The following is an 18,281-nucleotide window of genomic DNA, read 5'->3' as shown; positions in this document are numbered from 1 at the left end:
CCAGGTAGGCTAGCTAGTATTTAATAATTCATTGATATCAATGAAGAAATGCATACATCAATTCTATCACACAACATTGAATAATTCACTTAGGTATTTGAGCTAATAGGTAGTTGTAGCGAATTTATTTCTTTATTGCAAATATTTAGTAAGATGCTAAGACTCCTCATATAGTTGAGGCAAATTTAGTTTGGCCCATTTTTGGGATCAAACCCAACCCTTCACACAGTGGTTGTTGCTTTTAATAGCTCCCTTGTTAGGATGCATATAAAGTTTTGCCTCAATTTTAGTATCAATATACATCAATCCCCTAATGAGGTTGTAGCTCAGTGGTTTGAGTGTGGGTTGAATTCATTGGGTTAGCATATGCATATAAGTATTTGCATCCAATATACATAAAATTTACATTTTTTTAAAACAGAAAGGCTTGAAATTTGAAAGATGCGTCATCGGTATACAGAATGTTTGAACTCTTCAACCCTTGTACACACCCACATACTCGAACTGCCTGAGCTACAATCCCATTGGCAATTTCACCCTGCTACATGTAACAATTCGGTAGATAAGGTAGAATGGTTACATCTTCTAAAAAACCCCCATAAAAACAAGGAAAAAAGAAGAGAGGAAGAGATTCGCGACAAAATATTGATTTTCTTCGAACAGAGGGGCTTGTAAAGAAATCCGGTATCTTGGGATCAGATTGCTAGCACTGGGCTTTAATCAGATTCTTTTCAGGTAACCCGTTTTGTTTCAGTGGTCTTATCTTGCTCTGTGGCATAGTCGCAGTGTCACCTGTTTCGATGGTATGCTTGTACGGCTTGTGCGTATAGTGCTCATTGGTATTGGAGCAAAAATTTGAAAGAGTTTGCCCCTGGTGAGCAACAAGAAGTTATGTATAAATACTTACCGAACGGCCGATGGGGTCGTAGCTCAGAGTGTGGGTTAAGTTTATTGGGTGCATGATTTCGAACCCTGGGCTATGTATTGCTTGCAGTGCATTAAAATATCCATTTGCTTCCGTTAAATCCTGGGCTACGCATTGCTTGCCGTGTATTAAAATAACTATTTGACCATAAGATTACGTCAAACACATGTTTTAAGTGCCAAAGACAAGGCCATTTCATGTGTATTAAAATATCCATTTGACCATAAGAATACGTCCAACACATGTTTTAAGTGCCAAAGACAAGGTCATTTCATTAAAGATTGTCTTGAATGGGAGAAGGACAAAGAATATGAAAAAGAAGCACAACGCATGAGACAGAGCAGAAGGACTTTCAGTAAGTCCAATCCAAGAAAGCCCAAGCAAAGAATGTCAAGCGGAAGCAAAACAAAGTCCAATCCAAGAAAAAGCCAAAGCAAAGAATGTCAAGCAGAAGAAAAACAAAAAGGGATCAATGACCATGGACTCGAATAACATGTATGCACCATTATTTATGAATCATGCTTCCATCTATGAATCATGCAGAGATGAAAGCATTATTCAATAAAAAGGTAAGGCCCTTTGCCAACCTTTCTGATATGTAATCAAGAAATTCTTCAAATGAGGAAGAATTTGTTAATGGAGCACAAGTTTTTCGGGTCAGCAACATTTTGGAGGACAGCTTTGAGAAAAAAGTAAACCAATACAGCTTTACTGTTCCCACGGGCAACTTGGACAAGACAATCGCAGAAATAGCCTCTCAGGCTGAAGAAGAGTCACTCCCAAAAGGGAAAGAAGTAGTCGAATAAGGAAACCCTTTCCAAGTAGTTGGGCCTAAGAGATACTTTTATTAGAAGCTCATCTGCCAAATCTCAATCAACCCTAGGCTCGACAACCTCAGAGGAAGCAAAATGAGACTTTTCAAGTTGGAGGAGAGCTTAGACATCTTGCTTCGGGTGACTAAGGATCCCAAGGGTAAACAAAGACCCAATAAAGTTGGTAAGAAATAATTCAGCATTCATGGTAGCCAACTGGCTTTGCCAATAGGCAATTAGCCCTGAGTCATTTGCTTGCAGGAACTTAAGATGATTCGGGCAACGCTCAAGATGAATCTTCAATCTCCAAAAATCATCATTGGTTCCAAATAGATCATGCCGCAGGTACAAGGAGAACAACATTGGGAGTGCTCCCAAGATAACGAGGACAATGCAGGTGGTGATGTGACAACCGAGACAATAGGCTGTTGGAGTGTTTGGAAGCTGAATGTGGCTGCCTTTTATAGACAAGACATGGAGAACAAGCCATGCTGCCATAGAATACGGTCAACCTACTGCAGTTTCTAAATCTGGCTGACTTACTGTCCACCATTGCAAGCAAAGACCCAAAACTAGCCACCCATGATACAAATGCTGCCACCAGACTGCCAAATGTCAAAAACAGAAATGCAAATCGTAAAATAGTGAATACAATGTGGATAGGCTTAAACCAGAATTGATACCAATCTTTCTTTGTCTTTGCTAGACTCTAATGGAGTTCACAATTTGGAGATAGCAGTAGAATGTAGAGAATGTTAACAAGAGTATGCATAGGCTGTGAAAATGGTCTTTAGATAAGTTGGTAACTAAAGGAAAGTACAACATGAACTTAGCAATTGTAAACAAACTTTTTATCTTCAAACAGATGGCTAAATAGAGATTATGAATCTTACCTTTTTGGATACATTGAAAGCTTATGTTAGTAAACATAAGTCACAATGGGAGAAGTATCTTCCGTTACTGGAGTTTGCTTATAACAATACAATGCACTCATCCGTAGGGAAAGATCCAAATGAGACAATTATAACCAATCTTTTGTATATCAATTGTTATCAAGACATTGGCTTGATTCAAATTAATTTGATGCTCATGTACTTTAATGACCAGATGTTTATCTTTCTATTTAAGAGTGATCAATGGTCAGAATGTCCTATAATTATGCTTGGGTCGTCATTGACAATATACCTAAGAGAAATCAAAAGTTTAATCAGGTAGTCAAATTGATCATAAAACTCAGATGACTAAGACTTTTATACTCAAATAGTCACATTGACTAGAAGCCAATATAATGAGTGGTTTCAGGTTTCAAAAACTAAAATCAAATGCTTATGATCAAAGAAACAAACCATGAATCAATGAACCTATATAATGAAGTTCTTAATAATTTAAATTTGGTGACTTTTATAATTTAGGAGGTTACTATTTTTGAAAGTTGAAAGTTGCTCAAATGGAACTCTGTTCGCAACAAAAACTTCGAATTTTATAAGGAACAGTTTTATTGTCAGTAGCTATTTAAAATACCTAACCGTTTGATTAAATTTTTAGAGTAGTAGGTTTAGAAGCTTTTTTTTTAATAGAAAAGTGATATGTGACATCTAGAATAGAGTATGTGTCATTTTGAAGAGAAATATCTTTATACTTATCATTTTCAACAAACACTTGTTATTTATAGCCTCTACTTTTCACTTAAGAATATCTAAGCTGCATACATATATATTGGAGATCTCTCTCTTTATTTGGGATAAGCTCTCATGTTGAAATTTTAGCCACATTGCTTTGTACTCTTCTATCTATCTCTCATCTAAGAAGCATTTTTCCATTTAGCTTTGATCTAATCCAAGCACTAAAGAAAAAAAATTGCTTGTTGCTTAGAGTCTGCACAAATCAGGGTTTCAAAATCCTAATTTTGAGAATTGCAGTAAAATATTAGGAGCTCTATTCTTAATGAGGATATTAGAAGAAAGTCTAATGGAGAAAGTAGTGGTTCAGCTTATCATCTTAGAGGTAGGTCAGAAAAGAGAGATAATGCAAGAAGTAAAGGCAAAAGCAAGAGTAAAAGCAAGGGTAAACAGCAAGATGTTACTTGCTATCAATGTGGATGTAAAGGGCATAAAAAGCTCGATTGTTAGTATTACAAGAAAGAGCAATTAAAAAATGAAATAGCAAGGAAAGAAAAAGAAGGATGACAAGAAAGATGATGACAGCTCTCCCTCAAAAGAAGTTGCAAAGGCAAATGTTGCATCTAGTGTGGTTGAAGAGCTCTGTGACACTGGAGAGATACTTGTTGCAGCCTCATGTAATGCTGTAGTTATTATGGCAACAACAGGTGATATGCACATGACTAAAAAGGAGGTAATTGATGCCTTACTTTTAGCTCATGATGGGCTGTCTCAATCATGGATAGTGGATAGCGGTGCCTCTTTTCATGTTACTCCCTCTTTGGAGTTATTTTTTGAATACACTATAGGTTGCCTAGGCAAGGTTTACTTGGGCAACAATTATGCATGTGAAATAGAGGGTGTAGGTACCATTGACTTAGTCCTTGAAAATGACCAAGAGCTGATTTTGTAAGTTGTCAGATATGTATGTGGCATGAAAAAAAGTCTACTATCAGTTGGGCAGCTTGATGTAAGAGGGTATTTTATTACCTTTGGTGATGGATCATGGAATTCCTCAAGGCTCTATGTTGATTGTTAAAGGCAGCAAAAGGGAGACTTTGTATTTTTTGCATTGTAAAGCATTATCTGGCAAGTTTTTGGCTGTGGCTGAAGTTTATTCATAGATGGAACTTTGGCTCAAAAGACTTGGCCATATGAGATAGAAAGGCCTTCAGGTTCTCTCCTCTTTAGGAAGATTTGATGTAAGAGGCTCTAGTCTCAACTTTTGTAATGATTGCATATATGGAAAACATGTGAAGTCTCCTTATTACTTTGGTGTCATTAAGAAGTTCAATGCTCTTGACTTAGTACACTCTGATGTGTGCACTATGCATGTTAATTCACATGGGGATCCATGGTACTTTGTCACTTTTATTGATGATTTCAGTAGAAAGTCATGGGTGTATGTGTTAAAGAGTAAAAAGGAAGTGTTGGATGTCTTTAAAAGGTTTCATGCTTTTGTTACCACACAAAAAGGACTTAAGTTGAAAGCTATAAGAATGGATAATGGGGGTGAGTATGTTTGAAACCAGCCTTCCTTCTCGGATAGGGTGGTTTAACTTGATTAAGCACTTAATTACAACAATTAGCAAATGAACAAAAACTAAAATGCTCACTTTACCTTCATAAACTTGGACAATGGGCACCTTGTTGGCCCCAAAACTGGCGCCTCTTTTGGTATTTCTTTAATTTCAATTGCTGATGGATAAATTACAAGCCGAGATTTCACAATCTCTTTGGCTGATTCAAAAGCCCCTTGTTGTTCCAATAATCAACAAAGCATTCGGGCAAATTGCCCCTTGATTTTCTCCGAGGACTTGCTCTAATAGAACCCCAACTGGTCAAATGCTGCCCCAAATTCACAATAGATGGGTTGGCATTTGAAATCCTCACAATTCCACGAATTAGCACTAGCACAAAGCTTTGGCTTGCAATCAGGTGCCTCGGGCTCACCAAGTCAAGAGATTGAGTGATTATCCCGGCAATGGAACCATGAAACCAGCCTTCCTTCTCGGATAGGGTGGTTTAACCTAATTAAGCACTTAATTACAACAATTAGCAAATGAACATAAACTGAAATGCTCACTTTACCTTCATAAACTTGGACAGTGGACACCCTGTTGGCCCCAAAACTGGCGTCTCTTTCGGTATTTCTTTAATTTCAATTGCTGATGGATAAATTACAAGCCGAGATTTCACAATCTCTTTGGCTGATTCAAAAGCCCCTTGCTGTTCCAATAATCAGCAAAGCATTCGGGCAAATTGCCCCTTGATTTTCTCCCAGGACTTGCTCTAATGGAACCCCAACTGGTCAAATGCTGCCTCAAATTCACAATAGATGGGCTGGCATCTGAAATCCTCACAATTCCACGAATTTCTAGTGCTGATTTCAGTGTGCAATGCCTTTGACTGATGGCATGGGTCCCAAGGTGGCTGCTAAACCCTAATTACTACTGTAATTTAGGGTTTACAGCAGTAAACTCTCTGCTGTCCACCAAATTTGGCTGTACTTTGCTACCCATGGCTGAGAATTGCTGAGAATACTTGAGCATAGACTGGAGGAGATGAAAGAATGTTGTAGAAAGAGAGAAAATCAGCTGAAATGTATCTTTTGATTCGTAGCTCTGATGACAAATCTAATGGTACCAACAGCTTCAAAAGGGGGGTAAAACACCAGCTTGGTTGGCGAGCCCTCCTCTCCTACCGCCGCCTCTCTTGAGGCGGAAGAGAAAACTTGCTGCCCCCTGTCCTGTCGTGGCGCGCGATCAGTCGTCGTCGCCTCTCAGAGCCAAATCTGATCACCTCCTCTCCCTCCACCAAGCTCCGAATGGTTGCCATTCAACTTCCACCACCCTCCAACAGCCTTCTTCCTAGTTGCATGGGAAAGTTTTGCCAAGTGGCAGCCTTCCTAATGCATTTTCAGCCATTAAATTAATTTTTCAGAATTAATTAATTCTGAAAATTAATTTCAGCCCTTTTGACCCTGCCCAAAATTAAACATGCCCATCTGGAATGAAATTGGCTAGGCCATTTGCAACTTGGAGTGGTTCCCAACCTCTGTTAACCCTTAGACTAGCATTAATTAATTAATTAATGCTAGTCCCTAGTGTCATCACTGACACTTAATGACCAAACAATTGTCTTAGGGTCCAACCTGGCACCAACTGACCACCAAAACCTAGTTGGCATAGCTTAACACAACTTTTGCCTTTAATACCCACTGCATCCTCGGGGTTCTTGGCACGTTCCCATGAAATAACTGCCATGTGCTAAACAACCTTGCACATTTGATTAGTAACTAAATCAAATGTTACTAGGAAGATTAAAGCATCTCAAAATTTCACGTCCTCGTAACAATGTTTCTAATGAGTTCAAAAAGTTTTGTGAGATGCATTACATTAAGAGGGAGTTGACAACCCTTACAATCCTGCATAAAATGGCGTGGTTGAAAGATATAATCGCAAACTTTATGAGAGAGTCATGCAGCAATTCTAGGGAGAGGCTCTTAAAACTGCAGTTTATGTATGCAATCGCTCTCCCAATTGTGCATTGGAAAATGGCATTCCTAAGGAGATTTGGTTTGATATGACTATTTTCGTGTCTTTGGTTGTGATGCTTTTGTGCATATTCTTGTAAATCGGAGGACTAAACTAGACATGAAATCCATCAAGGGCATCTTCATGGGATATGGAGCTGGAGAGAGATGGGTTATAGAGTTTGGCTTCCTCAGGATAGGAAGATAGTACGTAGCCGAGATGTAGTATTTAATGAGGCAAAGTTGCTGAAAAATGCTACACATAGTGATCTTAACAAAAGAAGGTCAAACTTTAGCATGAATAGCCAGCCATTTAGCAACCATTAGCTGAAGATTCTATCCCTTTTGATGCTGAAAATGAGCAGCAACCTATTCTGCTACAGCTAGAAGATAATGGATAGCAAATAGATGCACATGATGGAATAGGACAGCAAGAAAAACATGCTGAAAATAGGTTACAGTAGCAAGAAAATGCTGAAAATCAGCCACCAGGTAATGGTGTGCACATAGCTAATTATGTAGGCCCATTGCCTATCAATACAAATCATTGGGTAAGAAGGTCTACATGTGTCAAAAGGCAGCTACAGAGGTTTTAGCCATCTTTGGATTGCATTTTATTGACTGATGAATGTGAGCCTCTGACATTTAGAGCTTGTACCTTTGCCCAAGGATAGGAAAGCTATTCCTAATAAATGGGTTTACAAGGTGAAATGTATTGATGGAAAGCCCAAATACAAGGCATGTTTGGTTGCTAGGGGCTATACATAGAAGGAAGGCATAGACTTCCAGGAGGTTTTTTCACTGGTGTTGAAGATGACTATGCTCCGTGTTTTGTTTGCTCTCACTGTATCCTTGGATTTAGAGTTGGATCAAACGGATGTGAAGATTGTTGTTCTTCATGATGGTGACCTTGATGAAGAGCTACACATGAAACAGCTCGAAGGTTTTGCTATTCCAGGGAAAGAGCATTTAGTTTGTAAGCTGAAACACAGCTTATATGGGCTGAAATAAGCCCTTAGATAGTGGTATAAATAGTTTGATACTTTTATGCTCAGCCGTGGATTCAAATGCAGTCATGCAAATCACTGCTTACATATTAAAATACTGATGATGGAAGTCTTATTGTGCTGGTCTTATATGTGGATGACATGCTGATCGTAGGAAAGCATAAGAGTACTTTACATGCTCTTAAAAGGTAGTTGAGTTCAGCCTTTTCAATGAAAGATTTGGAAGCAACTGAACACATTTTGGGCATGTGCATTAAAAGAGATAGGGGACAGCACATGTTGTTTCTCTCACAGGACAAGTACATCTACAAAGTACTTGATAGATTTGATATGGCTGATGCTAAGCCTCTTGGTGTGCTTTTACCGCCATATACAAAGCTTAGCAAAGCCGATTGCCCAAAAGATGATGCAGTTGCAACTGCTATGAAGGGTATACATTATGCATCAACTTGTGGGTCTTTGATGTATGCCATGGTTGCAACCCGTCCTGATATTGTTCATGCAATGGGAGTTGTTAGTAGATTCATGTCTACTAATCCTGGCAAACCACATTGGGAAGCAATGAAATGTATCTTTAGATATTTAAAAAGTACACAAGACAAGTGTATATGCTATGGAAAGGGTAGACTAGAGTTGCAGGAGTTCTGTGATTCGAACATGGCAAGAGATCTTGATGCTAGAAAATCTACCAGTGGGTATGCCTTTACCTTGGATGGTGGGACTATTTCTTGGTGTTCAAGGTTACAGAAAATTGTAGCACTGGGTACTATAGAGATTGAATATATTTTAGCCATAGAAGCTTCTAAGGAAGCTATTTGGCTTGGCTGTTTGGTCAAGGATTTTGGTCTTTCTTCACATACTCCAGTGCTTAGTTGTGATAGCCAGAGTGTTGTATGTCTGGCTAAGAATGCTACGTACCAAACACGTAGATGTTCGGTATCACTTCATTCGACAGGTCTTGGATGATGGTCTTGTCATATTGACTAAGGTCAAAACCCAAGATAACCCTGCAGATGTTCTTACTAAAAGTCTTGCAGAGGCTCAATATGAGCATTGCATTTGATTAGTGGGAGTTGGTTAGCTTAAAGGTACCACTTCGGGCCTTTAAGTGGGTTGTTGGGTGTAAAGTCCCATTAATCTTCGTGTGTATAAACTTACGGGTGTGAACACACCCTTATTTGTACCCTAACATATAAATACATTTTTATTCTTTGTGTACCACAACACAATGGTATACTCATCTTGGATTTCCTCACTCACTTTCAGCTCTGTTCCTGCTCATTTGTGTCTCGCACTCCATTGCACTCTATTACAACGAATTGGATGCAATGTTGTATATTAGTTAAGTTGGAATTGCAATAAATTGAAAATATAAAGCATCGTAATACTTAAGAGGAAAAAAGGCTTGGAACCTAATGGAGGTTTTGAGGGAAGTGAAGTTAGAGGTAAAGGCTCCATGCTCTTCTAGGTGAAGTTTTAATATAGTTTCACCTATGATGGATGCAATGGATGGAGGGTGACCTGGCAGATTATCCTCAGTGATGCACTTTACCTTCATGTGTTTGAGTTAGAGCTGATTTTGAATCATGCTCTTTTAGACTCAATAGAGTATAGAAGGTCTAGAGTATTGCTTGATGCCCAAGGGAAAGGCTGCACCTCCACTTTCCTAGTGATGGACATTTCGGTTATATAGTGGATCTCGGATATACTTAGTTTGCATCCAGGGTAATATATGCTAACAGTATTTCTGCCATTGATGTGATTGGGATCACTATTCGGTGTACCAGTCATTTGAGTCAGTACATATATATTATGGTTTGCACCTAGGCTCTAAAACTATACATTTGCAAGATTATTGACATGTATAGAACACATGAAATGTACATTCAGATGTAATGTAATATACATGGATACATGGATGGCATGTAGTGTACATTTGTAGGTGATGCAAAGGAAGTATAATTGCATAAGTTACATGTTTGCAGTTGATGCATGCTTTACATGAGTATCATGTGGTACATCATTTCTATGAGGTGTTATTTGTACTTAGTTTATGCATTACAATGCCTTGGTGGTCAAAACAACATTGGGTTTTGACATGTGGATACATCCCTTATGGTTTTGACAGTGGTTATGGTTCATGTATGTGGATCATAATTGGTTTAAGTGATTGGAATTTTAGATATGCAGAGGGCATGAGCCTGGTTATGCAATAGATGCGCATGTTGTTTGACTATGATACTAGCAGGTATCTCTAGTAGTGGCAACGGATGCTTTGGCACATTGTATTGCAATTGAGAACGATTGCAAGGATTTCAAGGGTGTGGCCTGTCACAAGGACATGAAATTTTATTGCTTTGCTTAGTATTTGATTAAAAGTTAATTAAATGTACTAATATGGCTTGCACATGTGAGGTGTAAGTTAATTATTTCATAGTGTAGGACCTAAGACCTTGAGATATCAGTTGTTGATGCCAAAGGCAAAAGTTGTAATAGGTTATGCCTAACAGGTACTAGGTGGTACTTACTGTCAGATTTGGGTCTAGATTAATTTATTGGCTACTAATGTGAGTGGTGACATTGGAGACTAGGCATTAATTAATTAATTAATGCTAGTTCTAGGATCAATAACTCTTCAGGGATACTTGGAAGACAAATTGGTCTAGCTAATTTTATTATTGGTTGGTGTAATTAATTTTTAATGCATTAGAGTAGTTATTAAATTAATTTTTAAAATTAATCTTTTAAAAATTAATTTAATAAGCTGGATAATGCTAGAAAATGAGATTAGAAGGTTGCTACTTGGCAAAACTGTCAAAAGATGACATACCAGCGAGACAGTAGGGTTAGCGGGGAGGAACACGGAGTGAACTTGGCAAACATGGAGAAGAGAAGAGAAGAGAGAAGAAACTTTGATGAATGGAATGATGAAGTTCCGAATTATGGAGTGAATGTGATACAAGGGACCAAGGGTGCCGTAGCACAAGGAAGATGATGAAGACAACTGCGAACCACGAACCACGAACCACAATGTCCTTCTAAAGGGGTGTGAGGGTAGTGGAGAGGCTGGAGAGAAGAGGCGATGGATTGAATGAATCAGCCGTGAGGAATGAATGAGAGAGTGGCCTATAAATAGGCATAGTTAATCTAGGATGGCGCCCCTTTTTGGGATTGTAAACCCTAAACACAGAAACGCAAAAACGCAAACTGCGGGTGAAGGGTTTCTCAACACCCTCTCTTAAGCCCAAAAAGGGGAACAAGAGAAGAGTGAGGTGGAGATGCAATGCTACATGCTGAAGAATGCTCATGCAACAGGTGCCACTTGGACAGTGTTTCCCGTGGGGAAATTGTTCACTTGCCCAAGCGCCCTAGTACAAAGATGATGAAAACATGTAATGCATAGGAGGAATGTGGGACTTTGTGTGGTGCCGAGAACCATAAGGATATGCCTGTACTTGATCTTGGGAGTTGGTTCCATGCTGACCAAGTGGCCAAGGCAAGAAGAGAAGAGGAGGCAGAAGATGTAGAGGATCCCTAAGATCCAAGATTTCCACCGGAAAGGAAACCTGCAGTAAAGACCAGTAGACAGAGTGAACTGGAAAACCCGAAACACAACCTCGGGAGAGAAGCCACTAGCTTCGTGCATCCAGGTTGAGAGGAATACGAAGGCCTCGTCACCAAGTCGTGGCTGAACCTCCGAGGTCCCGATCTAGGTGGTACTTGAAGATCCTGGGTATCAGTAGAAGAGATGACTGGTCGAAGACAGCCACCCCAAGAAAGTAGAGGATGGGTGAAGAACTTCATGTGGAGTAGATTCCCCCTCTGAGGTGAGAGGAGGAGGGGCTCCCACTGAAGTCGAAGAAGAAGTAGATGCCCCCTTTGAGGGTAAAGAAATAACATTCCCCCTCGGAATCCCCCTCTGAAGTAGATGCCCCCTTTGAGGGTAAAGAAATAACATTCCCCCTCGGAATCCCCCTCTGAAGTAGATAGGGAATCCAAAAACTCATGGATCATGGACTCCGAAATGTCTAATGACGAGGAAGTACCATTGGTCGTGCCGAAGAAGGTATCTGGGGTGCCGAAGAGCTTCCAAAGGTAGCCTCATGAACCTGAGTAGTCGAGGGTGGGGCTCAGAATGAGCAAGAGGTGGGCAACAGTCGCTGTCTCTCAGTGGAGCGGACTGGGTAGCCGAAGAAGAGGAAGGAGTCGAGCAGCCACTCTCTCTTAAAGGAGCAAACTGACGAGGAGACGGTATCAAACAATCACTGTCTCTTGATGGAGCGGACTGTAGATCCATAGGTCGTGGAAGCCACAATACTTGAAAATAACGGGGAGAAGACTGTCGCTGGCATTGCGACGATCTTCAGGAGGTCATAGCGCCAATCGATCCTCCATGAGCTCGAAAGGACTTAGTGCGTATTGGATGCGTCTTATTGCCTTGAGCATAGTATTCTGATAGTCGATGTAGAACGATCTCTGTGACCTAGAAAGGAGAGGTGGCACAAGGAGTGCCTGATGGAAGACGCATATACTCCGGAGGGGTGTGGAGCAAAGGTCGAAGTCGGCAAGCATCGGTGGTGTGTTCGGTGATGTCATAGTAGGAGCACCCAGTAGTCTGGTCATCTATTGGTAAAGAAGCCATGAATAAAAGTGTGCCTTGTTGAAGAAGGAAGAGGCCAGCCACCATGAACCACGAACCGCAATGTCTGCCTCAAGGGGTGTGAGGGCAGTGTGAAGCACGAACCGCAATGTCCGCCTTAAGGGATGGGAGGGTAGTGGAAGGGCTTGAAGTGAGCTGCCAGTGGGAGGGGAATGCAGCCAGCAGTAAGAGATTGTAACCAGTAGAAAAACACAGGCGAGGAGAGAGAAAGACAGCCTGCAGGAGAGAGAAAGATTAAAAACGCAAGTAACAAGAGAGAGAAAGACTAAAAACCCAGGCAGGACAGCTTGCAGGAGAGAGAAAGACTAAAAACAAATGCAGGCAGGACAGCCTACAAGAGAGAAAGACTAAAAATGTAGGCACCGGGTGAGAGAAAGACTAAAAATGCTGGCAAGACAGCTTGTAGGAGAGAGAAAGACTAAAAACGCAGGAAACAAACAGTAGCAGCAATCAATATGCTGAAATCAGCTCCGAACAGTGTGTGATAGGCTTGAAACAGATGCCAGACTGTTCTAGATAGCAATGGCTAGCTTGGACCGCAATGTCCTCCGCGTCCAGGGTGTGGGAAGCAAGCTGAAATACCTGAAATCTGCAAAAACGAGATTGTTTTCTGAATGGAGAGTGATCAGCAATAGTCGCTCTGCTGTAAATAGCTGCAAACTGTGGGTGGAAGGCTGGAAACAGGTGCCAGACTGTAGATGACAGCAAGGGACAGCTGAGACTGTGATGTCCTCCGCGAAAGGGGTGTGGACAGCAAGTTGAAAACACCTAAAACTTGCAAAAACGAGATTTTGATGCAACGGAAGAAGAGAAGTGGATGCCGAACTCGCCACCGGTCTTTGCCTTCACTGAAGTGGAGGATCTTTGCCGCTGTTTGAGCAGATCCAGCTCTGATACCATGTCAAAAGATGACGTACCAGTGAGATAGTAGGGTTGGCGGGGAGGAACACGGAGTGAACTCGGCAAACATGGAGAAGAGAAGAGAAGAGAGAAGAAACTTTGATGAATGGAATGATGAAGTTCCGAATTATGGAGTGAATGTGATACAAGGGACCAAGGGTGCTGTAGCACAAGGACGATGATAAAGATAGCCACGAACCACGAATCACGAACCACAATGTCCTCCTAGAGGGGTGTGAGGGTGGTGGAGAGGCTGGAGAGAAGAGGTGATGGATTAAATGAATCAACCGTGAGGAATGAATGAGAGTGGCCTATAAATAGGCACAATTAATTTGGGATGGTGCCCCTTTTTGGGGCTGTAAACCCTAAACGCAAAACGCAGAAACACAAAAACGCAAACTGCGGGTGAAGGGTTTCTCAACAAAAACTTGCCCATGCAAATGGAAAAAACGTTTTTGGGGGCTGGTGGAAGGCTATTCCAGCCATTGTGAGAGAGAAGGAGGTTGTTAGGGAGCAAGGAGATGTTACTGATGTGATTTGCAGTCACGAGGGACCATTCATACAACAAGTGACAACAGTTTGGAGTCCTCCAAGAGTAGGTGACAGCAGCCTTGTATAGGTGAGAGCATACAAGAGGGGGTTAACAATCTTTCTGGTGGTCTTAAGTTGTAGGTGATAGCTTCCATGGCTGTTTGAACAGAGCAATAGAAGTTTTATAGCATTTCTCGTGATGCAACTCTAAGATTTCTCTCTCTACAACATCTCTCTCATCTACAAGCCATCTCTCAAGTTGTCTCAAGAGAATCCAGACATTTGAGTCATTAGAGAGGTGGAGATATTGGAAAATTTCATTTACAGTGGAAATTAGGGTTTGACAACCACCTCGGGATGCATGCTCAGAATAGAGGGCCTAGGACTAGAATTCCAGTAGCTAAAACTAAGGAATTTCAAGGAGATTTAAGAGGCTAGTTAGCCAATATGAGATTTGGGGCTGAATTTGTCTTTCAAGGAGTAGGGTGAAGGCTATTCCTTGAGCAAACCAAGGGCAAATTGGTTTGGAGGCTTCTTGGTCAATTTTGGCAGTAAATGGCACTTGGATTAGCGGAGAAGGTCAGAGGAGCTTAATTGTACTCCATCCATTTGCAATAAAAGTTAAAGAAATATCGCAAGGGGCATCAATTTTAGGGCCAACAGGTTGTCCATTGTCCAAGATTAAAGTAGTAGCATTTGCATTTTCAGTTTAAGTGAATTTTATGCTTGCTGTAATTACTTGTTAAATCAGGTTAGTACCACCCTATCCAAGGAGAAAGATTGGTTTCAAGTGGTACATTCTTGGCTATCCTGGAACACTTCAAAAGGAGCTTTACCAGTGGAACTATGTATCATATTGCTGTATGCAGACTCAACCAATGGCAAATACTGTTTTCATTGTGTCTTGTGGTTTGAAACATAGCACTTCAAAAGATCCAACACTGTGAAATTTGTTTTCTTAGATTGACCATTTGTTTGTGGATGGAAGGATGATGAGAATTTTAGCGTGGTACCCATATTCTCAAATAACTCCTTTCAAAATAAATTGGTCATCAAAGGGTCTCGATCATTGATGATCGACTCTGTCATACCATGATACTTAAAGATGTGCTACAAAAATAATCCTGTTATATGATTAGCCTTTATTTTCTTCCTTGCTAGAATGAAATGGGCTTGTTTGCTAAACTTGCAAATAATAGTCCATATCCCATCATTCCCTATAGGTATCCTAGAAAGCTCAAAAATAAAATCCATCGCAATGCTCTACCAAGGCCTATCTGGAATAGGCAAGGATTGTAACAAGCCCGGCATCTTTTGCCTATTATGTTGTACCTTTTGACATATGATACATGTCTCGACAAATTGCTCTATATCATGCCTAAAAGTTGGCTAATAAAAGAAATGCTCCATTGCCTTGACTATGGTATCAATATCTTTGTGTCCTATATATAGAGGATCATGACTTTTAGTGATAACTCTAGGCCTCAACTGCTTTGTGACACACAATCGTCCATGCATAATCAGAAATCCATCTCTAAGCACAAAGTGCTCATGCTTCTGGCCATTGTAAAGTTAATCATAAACATTAGCAAAGTCCGAATCAGTAGTATACTACTCGTTTATGGCATCCAATTGAGTGTGATAATCCATGTTCATGGCTGAAATTTGTGGCTTATGTGATAGTGTATCAGCCATAACATTTTTTTTACTATCAATATGTACAATCTGAAAATGAAACATAGAGAGAAAATTTGCCCATCTCATATGCTTCTTTGATAACTTTGTGTCAGAAAGTACCTCAAAGTTTGATGGTCTATTTGCATTGTAAAATGAGCCCCCAACAAGTAGTGTTTCTAGGTAGATATTGAATGAATCACAACTAAGAGCTCTTTCTCTTAGACTTGCAAATTCTTCTCTGACCGTGGAGGATTCGGCTCTCATAAGCTACAACTCGGCTATCCTACATAAGAACAGTCCCAATGTTGTTACCACATGTATCACACTGAACCACAAATGACTTTCTTACATCAGGCAACATAAGCACAGGATCTGAAGCCATCTTTTCCTTTAACTTTTCAAATGTTGAATAGTGATTTCTTTTGCACGTGAATCAATGGGTTTCATCTCATCCTCTCTGATGCCTAGATGGGCTGCTATGTCTACAAAGATGAAGTTGGCTCGTGCACCATTCTCAAAGAATATCGATGCATATTGATTCCTAATTTTGCCCCATGCTTTATACAATTGAGTAGCATCATCATTGGGCTGATCACTAATAACATCGAGCACCAATCCCATTGATGTTTTGGGCTTCTTTCCCTTAGGATCTCCCTGATTTTTTGATTTTTCAGCTTGCTACCTAGTGGAACAGTCCCTTGCAATGTGACCCTCCTATTCACAAATAAAGTATTTATTTGCAGCCATCAATTTCCTACGTTGTGCCGATCGTTTTCGAGCGCTTTCTTTGCTGTTTTGGCCTCTTTTTAGGCTAATTTTCAGATCTACTTATTTTTTCAATCTTAAACAACTTTTTATTCGGCTTTTTTCCATTCTCTAAGAAGCCCAAATTCTTCCCATGCAGCAAAGCATCCGCTGTAGTAGTAGTCTCTATGAGCTGAGACATGCTAGAAATGGTAGGTTTAATGTAAAAATCCCTAATTCCTTTAAGCAATCCACAAACATATTTTTCCACTCTCATGAAGGGGTATGGGGTGATAAGAAGTGAGGGGCAGCAATGCATCTCAAAATTTCTTTTTGTATTGCTCCAAATTTTTGCATTTCTTAGTATCTAGCTTGTTCGAGGTTGTCATGATGTCCACCTCAAAGGTACTTGTCAACCAATTCAATGCAAACATTTGCTTGAATTGTAACCATGTTGATGGTGCTCTACCTTGTATCAAAGGCATGGATCATCATTGCAATGCATTCCGCTTCAAGAAACTAGTTGTCTTTCGAATCTTTGAGGATTTGGTGAAGTTTCCTTTGAATAGGCTGCATCAAACTAGTGAATGAAAGTCAAAGCTTTCAGCCTATCTTATGTACCATTGAAGGACTTGAACTTCACTGCTTTCACCCTCATCATAGTTTTTTACTGTCCCTTTGGGTGTTAAGTTGTCATACATTGGCTGTTGCAAAAAGGGTGCATTTGCTGAATTCACATCAAAACCAATATCAAATGGAATATTTCCATGACCATCACTTATTCCTTGAGCCGCCCCATAAACATTGGAGGGTGTAGATGCATTGCCAAAGATGCTACTTTGTGTCCTAGGCATCAAGCCAATACTAGCATACGTAGGGTTTTGCACATTTCTAGCCATACTCGAATACATTGGGCCTTGCACACCATGCATTGGGTGTTGTATACCATAGAGATTTGTGCTATACATTCCCGTATGCAGTCCCTGTCCAACCATAGCATAAATAATCGTGCTACCACCAAAGTATCCTGGCTGCCTCATCATAGCATGTATGCCTGGCTATCCAAAATCCATTGGATTGGCAATTCCATGTTGGCCTTTTAGTTGCATTCCTTGTCTCGTATAGGTATCAATTGTTTCGCTTCATTGGCCTCTTTGGGAGCTTCAAGTGAAGGCTTTGGTATTACCTTTGCGGCACCTTGCTATCCCAAAGGTGTAGAAGATGACTTCTTCTTCTTGCCCTTGCTATCTTTCTCTTGGAGAATGCTAGAGAGAGGAAAAATTCAGGATTTCATGTGGAAAACCCTTCAAACTGCCTGCTGTCTGCTCCAATTAGCAAGAAATGCAATCATCTCATTAGTCAACTGGTGATGTCACCAGTCCTTGATGACTTTTCTCTTGTTGTTGCTTGCTTGTTGATGGCTCTAGATGGCTGTCACCTGTGATGATCTGTTGTTTCCTCCTCAGAAAATAGATCAACAGGCTTCTCTCTCTCTCTCTCTCTCTCTCCTCCAAATGAAAATTGATCTAAATGGCCGAGACTAGGCCTAGAAAAAGTTTTCTTAGTTTGCATGGTAATTTTGCTAAGTGGTAGCCTTCTAAACCCAAATTTCAGCATTATATAGCCATTAAATTAATTTTCAGAAATAAATAATTCTAAAAATTAATTTTAGCCCTTCTGATTTTGCCTAGAATTAAATGTGCCTATCCATAATTAAATTCGCTAGGCCATTTGTAACCTTCAATGGTCCCCAGCCTTAGTTGACCCTTAGATTGACATTAACTAATTAATGCTAGTCAGTCACGTGGATAGTCTCGTAGTAAGTCCCATGG

At 40.3% G+C, this 18,281-nt stretch overlaps 1 protein-coding gene across 3 annotated transcripts in view; it reads left to right on the top strand.

Moving 5' to 3' along the window:
- Positions 1 to 479: 479 nt before the first annotated feature.
- LOC148035091 (uncharacterized) overlaps positions 480 to 18,281 on the top strand; it is an 86,640-nt gene continuing 68,838 nt past the window's right edge. For all 3 annotated transcript variants that reach the window (XM_087680046.1, XM_087680044.1, XM_087680045.1), the window contains exon 1: positions 480 to 735. The gene's annotated coding sequence lies outside the window, so the exon portion shown is untranslated. The remainder of the gene's footprint in view (positions 736 to 18,281) is intronic.

The sequence above is a fragment of the Lygodium microphyllum genome, chromosome 6 (genome assembly GCF_053477565.2).
Source record: "Lygodium microphyllum isolate KBCC chromosome 6, Lygodium_microphyllum_v1.1.10, whole genome shotgun sequence".
In the NCBI taxonomy this organism is placed as follows: Eukaryota; Viridiplantae; Streptophyta; class Polypodiopsida; order Schizaeales; family Lygodiaceae; genus Lygodium; species Lygodium microphyllum.
The sequence above is the reverse complement of the archived record's forward strand: the minus strand, read 5'-3'. Positions and strand labels throughout refer to the sequence as shown.